Here is a 6522-nt window from a genome sequence, read left to right as displayed (position 1 = left end):
TTCAATTCTTACAAAGACATCACGAGATGCAATAAGTTCTGTCTTGCAGGGCTGATAGTGGAAAAAAATCCTGAGCCTGAACTTTTTTTTCCTTGCCCCTGAGGTGAGTAGGGGTGGGGGTACTATGTATGCAACGCACTTTTAACACATAACTTTTGGGCCCCTGGGCCCAAATATATTAACAGCCTATGTGCAACCCTGATCATCATTATTGTCAAGTGGCTCTTTTTAGACACATGCCAGTAATGTCAGTGACACATGCCAGTGTCAGTGATCTTGTGACATGTGCCAGTAGGTGTCAGTATAAGCACGTTATAAGCACATTAATCTTATAAGTATCTTTGCTTTAATATTTAAAAATCATTAGGCAAATGACACCTGTTATCTTACATGCATATATGTTATGAGTTTTCAACATGCATTTTATTATAACTTTTTAAAGGATATTATTTAAAATACCTTAAAATGAAAATAAGTTAAATAATAAAATAAATGAATGAATTAAAAACATAGAGAAGTCCATATTGTAGGGAACAAAGGAACTGCCAGGATGCAATAATATACAGTACAACAGATAAGTGTAACCCCTCCCATACATAAGCATGCCACAATAAATTTGACTGACATGTACTGTCAAATGACTATATTACGTACGGAAGTATGACTACGAATACATAAAATAAATGCGTTTAAATTAAAGCATCGTGGAGTAGCTCAGCAAATAAACTAACTTGTGACGCGATAAATTAGGTTAAAAGTCGAGTAATGATTAAATATAGTTTTGCTCGTGTTAATTAATGTCATAAGCTTCGCCGGGTGTCGATGTCACTGCAGTGACATGCAGCGCGACACTCTGAGTGACACAGGTCACTACACATGCCACTAGCGAGTGACACATGACAGTGGAAAACCGGACGTGCCACCGGAAGTGTCACTACACTCTTTTTTGTTTTTTGTTTTTCCAAACAAGTGTCACTACACTCAGTGGCATGTGCCAGTGTCATCTGTACGTCAGATGTCGTGTCACTCCATGTTAAAACTGCTATTGTGAATCCGCGTTCAAGCGCACACAATAAGCTAAAATTCGCCCCAAGCACCGGCAAAAACAAATAACAATGAATGTGTCGAGGAAAGCGTAAGAACATATCTTAATTATTTATTAATAAACTTATTCTGAGTCAGTGTCGCAAAGATCCTGACTGGCAATCTCCTCTTGGACTCGCCTTTAGAGAGAAATTCATCTTTACGGATTACATGAAGGAGTTTTTTTGTTTTCGATTTGTTTTATTTCGTTAATTAATAATTTAAAGCTTTCTATAAATATATTTATTATGTCTGTGAGGCATATACATTTTGCTTCATTTTGTTAAGCGCTCCTGTTCAAAAACCAGACGACAGAAAGCGCATAATTTTGGTTTTCTTTATTTTATAAAAACGCTGCAACGTTTTTTGATGTATTACTCGTACTTTGTGAGCAAAAATGAAGGATAACTTTAAATTGCTCCCACTGAAAAAAAAATGCAAGTGATTGCTCTGGCGCCTCGATGTCCTGCAAGCTTTTTATAAGCAAACTATGCGCCTAATAGCACACATTCTTTAACGTTTAAGCTACCATTGTTTTATACTTGAACTGTTTTATATCTTTTATTTTAGGCAAGTCATGATGATCTGAGAAGGCAAACTGATCAAACAGACAATTATGGTCTTCCGCTGGGCGCTGTTCGTTAAAAAAAAACAACGTATTTTTAACGAATAAAAAATGCTCCAAACGTTTTTCTAAATAAGCTGAATAAAAAACGAAACTAAATAAACACTTTGCCATTAGGCTACATACAAAACTGAACTATTTCATAGCTGAAACACTAAGTTGTTTAAGGAGAAGGGGGAAATATATTTTTGTCCCGTCTATTGCTTTACCGTTATTTCGAGAATAAACCCAGCGTAAATATGCAGATGTCATTCCCAAAACATATCAGCGTATATGTGCCGAAAACGAAAGTTTCATACAAATTCTGAATGGATTATAGCCTGGAAAGTGCAAAGCACGCTCCTCTTATAATCACTAAAAAGCGTCACTAATCTTCATAGAGATCTCACAAAGATCCGTTATAATTTATGAAGCTCTCTAAATTACACAATTAATCTTTTATTTACATGGCGTCTACACTCAAAAGATGATTCACGAGCACACAAAATGGCACTTAATAAAAACCAATCCGGCGCTTTCAGCAGTGAGTGAATTCTGTGAATCTAGAGAAATGACAGATCAATATCCGTGAACCTGATTTTTTTTTCCCCGCAGCCATAGTACGCCGGAAATCAGGCGTGGTGCCGGAACGCTATCACCCCTGTGTCTTGATCTCAAACTGCACTAGAACAAAGACTGTAAATGTTCATAGGTGTACTGCAGGAGTGTCCAAACTTTTTGGGCCGAGGGCCAGATGCAAAAAAACAAACGTTGTCGCGGGCCAAATTTTACATACATCACACAGACACGTGTGTGTATATATATATATATATATACAGTTGAAGTCAGAATTGTTAGCCCCCCTAAATTATTAGCCACCGTTTATTTTTTCCCCAATTTCTGTTTAACGGAGAGTTAAACATTTTTTTCCACACATTTCTAAACATATTAGTTTTAGTAACTCATTTCTAATAACTGATTTATTTTATCTTTGCCATGATGATAGTAAATAATATTTGACTAGATATTTTTAAGACACTTCTATACAGCTTAAAGTGATATGTAAAGGCTTAAATAGGTTAATCAAGTTAACTAGTCAAGTTAAGGTAATTAGGCAAGTTATTTTATAACAATGGTTTGTTCTGAAGACTTAAGGGGCTAATAATTTTGACCTTAAAATGGTTCATAAAAAAAATTCAACCGCTTTTTATTCTAGCCGAAATAAAACATAAGTCTTTCTCCAAAAGAAAAAATATTATCAGACATACTGTAAAAATGTTCTTGCTCTGTTAAACATCATTTGGGAAATATTTAAAAAAGAAGAAATAAATCAATGAGGGGCTAATAATTCAATTAGACTTCAACTGTGTGTAGATAGACAGACAGACAGACAGACAGACAGACAGACAGACAGACAGATAGATAGATAGACAGATAGACAGATGGATAGATAGATAGATAGATAGATAGATAGATAGATAGATAGATAGATAGATAGATAGATAGATAGATAGATAGATAGATAGATAGATAGATAGATAGATAGATAGATCATAACAAGAACTGCTGCTTAATTGAATGCATGTAATAGCGACACCCGGTGGTTATTTATTGAATTACGTTCATTTTTGTATAGCGGGCCAGATTCTATTGATATTTATAAAAAGCCTCGGGCCGTAGTTTGGACACGCCTGGTGTACTGGAATGTACAGTATCTGTGCATGTTGATGGTGGTCTTAAGATTTCTGCCATAGTCATTGATGGTGATGGTACTTGTGGTGCTGCATTGATTTCTGAAATCTTCATACCTGCCTTTTATCCAGCCTCTTTGTTCCAAGTAATTTTTCTTCATCATGGTATAGATGTGTCCATACTGTCCCTTAATCAGATACATTTACAAAACAAAACATCACTTTAGTATAGTGCCAGGGCAAAACTCACAGGTTGTAATAGATCAATGACATAATGTTGACAGTATGTGTTTAAAATAATTGCAAACAAACCTGTTCTGTCTTTAGATGTATGACAGTCATCGTCCTCATCTGTCTACCAGTCAGAAATCACAGTTGCGTGTGGATGTTTGAGTCGAGCTTCCTCATATGCATCTATAATAAAACATCACATTGTTGTTAACCTCCCGTAAAGAAAAGTTCAAATCCTGAAATACTATCAAAGTTAATTAATGCATATAATACCTATAGTGTAAATAATCAGTACACAGAAGGTTGCACAAGATTTATTCTGAGATTCATGCAGAGTGACAGCCTTATGAATCTGAGACATAGATTTGTAAGATGGTCAAGCACATGCATTATTCTGTACCCATGAAGATTAACCTACCATTGTGAAAAATGTTTGATGATGATAGCCAATAACAATAAACCATTTCAGCTGTTTGTGAAGCAATTAGTAATGTAATGTCTGAAAAGCTCAATCTATGTTGAAAATGTATCAGCAGTTTACAGCTTATGGACTTTTAGCACACAACTATAACATGCCTATTCACGTTCAAAAGAGTGTGCCATTGACTGCTTTGGTCGTGATGTGCTGCAAAATGATCTCACTAACCTTTGTTAAACAAGAACAATAAGACTTAACCAACAAATATTGTTACCCATTCATTTAAATCAGAATTTATCACTGTCAATAACATAAAAAAAACATCAAAATCTGCTTTAAGACGTTCAGTTTTACATTAACTGACCATTACAGCTTGAGCAAAATATATAATTGATTCACACATATGAATTAAAGTGCATAGTAATATATTTCTCTTGGATAATTTAAAGAGAATAGTAAACAGTCGAGTTTCGATCATTTTCGTGACTAACTGCATAAACAAGATAAACAATAATATTTTATTAATCCAAAACGATTAGTTTTTATTTACACAATCACAGAATTAATACTGTTGGATAAGTATACGCCTGTACAATGATTTTTTTCAACATCCACGGTACTTTATAATGTTAAATCAGGAAAAAAACACGTTTTGCCAAGTTAGTTAATGGATTCGTCTACAGTAACTTTCTTTAACGCAAAGTTAGCATACACACAAATTCGTTTCATGTTTCTTTAAAATAATTAAAATAGTTTTCAGTTACTACACACGTTACAATCCAACATTGTGTAAAAGGAAAAGGAACTTTCAGACGTGTTTGTAACTGTTAGCGTTAGCATACATTAGCTCCAGTCGTGTTTCTTAAAGCAAGTTACATTTCGTATCAAACTGTTTTAAATTACTAAACGCTGTTACAACCAAACACCGTGGAAATGTTTTAAGCTCTAAATTCGCTAATTATACAGAACACAAGCAGTAAAAAGCTTACCTTTCTGACCGGAATCCAAGTGAAATCTTTGAAAAACCAAACTTTTTCTTCTTGTGATCTTCGTGCCATGGTGGTTGACAACCAGCTTTTTGGAGCATTACCGCCACCGTCTGGATTGGAGTTTGGATCAGGAGTTTAGTAACGCATGTGTTTATTATGAAACCAACTTCTGCTTTAAAAAAAAACAGTCAGCACAGGAGCGTGCTATCTCAAAAATAAGCGAATTTTACATAGTTTTTTCTCTAGATGACATGTATAATCTATTTATAAATAATATTGTTTTGTTTGCGTCCAAACATTGCGACCATCCACACTAAATATTCTTTTTTTTTTTTTTTTGCTATCGTACAATGAATATTTTCTCAAATTATCATTAAACGTGGAGCTAACAGATTACTAGATAAAATAAGAACTTAATCGGTTGCCATCAGCCGAGTCCTTGCAAGAAGCGGCCAGGATATGGTTGACCGGAATCGGGCCAGTGCTTTACAGCCGCATCACAACCGCATGTGCGCGAGCGAGCTGCGGGCCGCACTCGGCCCGGATAACACTCGCCAATGCCGAGTCGGAGCCGCCGGGGGGCAGCCGAGCTCGGGCCGATTACTGCCTGCTATATGGGAAATGTCCTATGCTGCTGTGCACTTAATGCTAAGCAAAGATAGCCATTTCCGAGTAGCACCTGGGTCCGTGTATCATCCGTTCATTTGATTATTCCTTTTATTTTGGAAAACGAGACATTAGAAAAACGGTCAATATTTCGTTTTTCTGTTTATTCTGTTGGCACAAGAAAACAAAAATTCATCTGTCATTTTGCTTATTAACTTACAATGGAATATTAAAACAAACACAAAACCAAAACGAAATAATGAGTCAAAAAAGGTCCGTGTATCATCCGTTCATTTGATTATTCCTTTTATTACGGAAAACGAAACATCAGAAAAACGATGAATATTTCGTTTTTCTGTTTATTCTGTAGGCAGAAAAAACGGAAACTCATCTGTTATTCTGCTTATTAACTTAAAACGAAATATTAAAACAAACACAAAACCAAAACGAAATAATGAGTCAAAAAATGGTCCGTGTACGGTTTGTGTACGGTCCGTGTATCATCCGTTCATTTGATTATTCCTTTTATTACGGAAAACGAAACATCAGAAAAACGATGAATATTTCGTTTTTCTGTTTATTCTGTAGGCAGAAAAAACGGAAACTCATCTGTTATTCTGCTTATTAACTTAAAACGAAATATTAAAACAAACACAAAACCAAAACGAAATAATGAGTCAAAAAATGGTCCGTGTACGTTTTGTTTATTTGTTTTCCATTTTTAAACGGAATAAAGGAAATGGAGAAAACGGCCGTATTTTCGTTTTTCTTTTGCTCACGAGAAAACGAAAAAACGAGATTTTGGCTGGATTTTCGTTTTTTGGTTTAGGGTAGGAAAACGGATAAACGACTTTAAAATTCATTTTACACATGTTGGCGGTGCTGAAACGCCCACTTTCC

General features: G+C 35.2%; 1 long non-coding RNA gene across 1 annotated transcript in view; it reads right to left on the bottom strand.

Moving 5' to 3' along the window:
- The window catches only part of LOC141377477 (uncharacterized), a 6000-nt gene extending 912 nt beyond the window's left edge, over nt 1–5088 (bottom strand). Inside the window, exons 1-3 of the long non-coding RNA XR_015507244.1 lie at nt 5017–5088; nt 3691–3792; nt 3496–3566 (exon numbers count right to left, since the gene is read on the bottom strand). This is a non-coding gene — a long non-coding RNA (uncharacterized LOC141377477). The remainder of the gene's footprint in view (nt 1–3495; nt 3567–3690; nt 3793–5016) is intronic.
- Between the last annotated feature and the right edge of the window lie 1434 nt (nt 5089–6522).

This window comes from Danio rerio, chromosome 14 (genome assembly GCF_052040795.2).
Source record: "Danio rerio strain M-AB ecotype USA chromosome 14, GRCz13ab, whole genome shotgun sequence".
In the NCBI taxonomy this organism is placed as follows: domain Eukaryota; kingdom Metazoa; phylum Chordata; class Actinopteri; order Cypriniformes; family Danionidae; genus Danio; species Danio rerio.
This window is presented reverse-complemented; position numbering and strand designations above follow the sequence as displayed.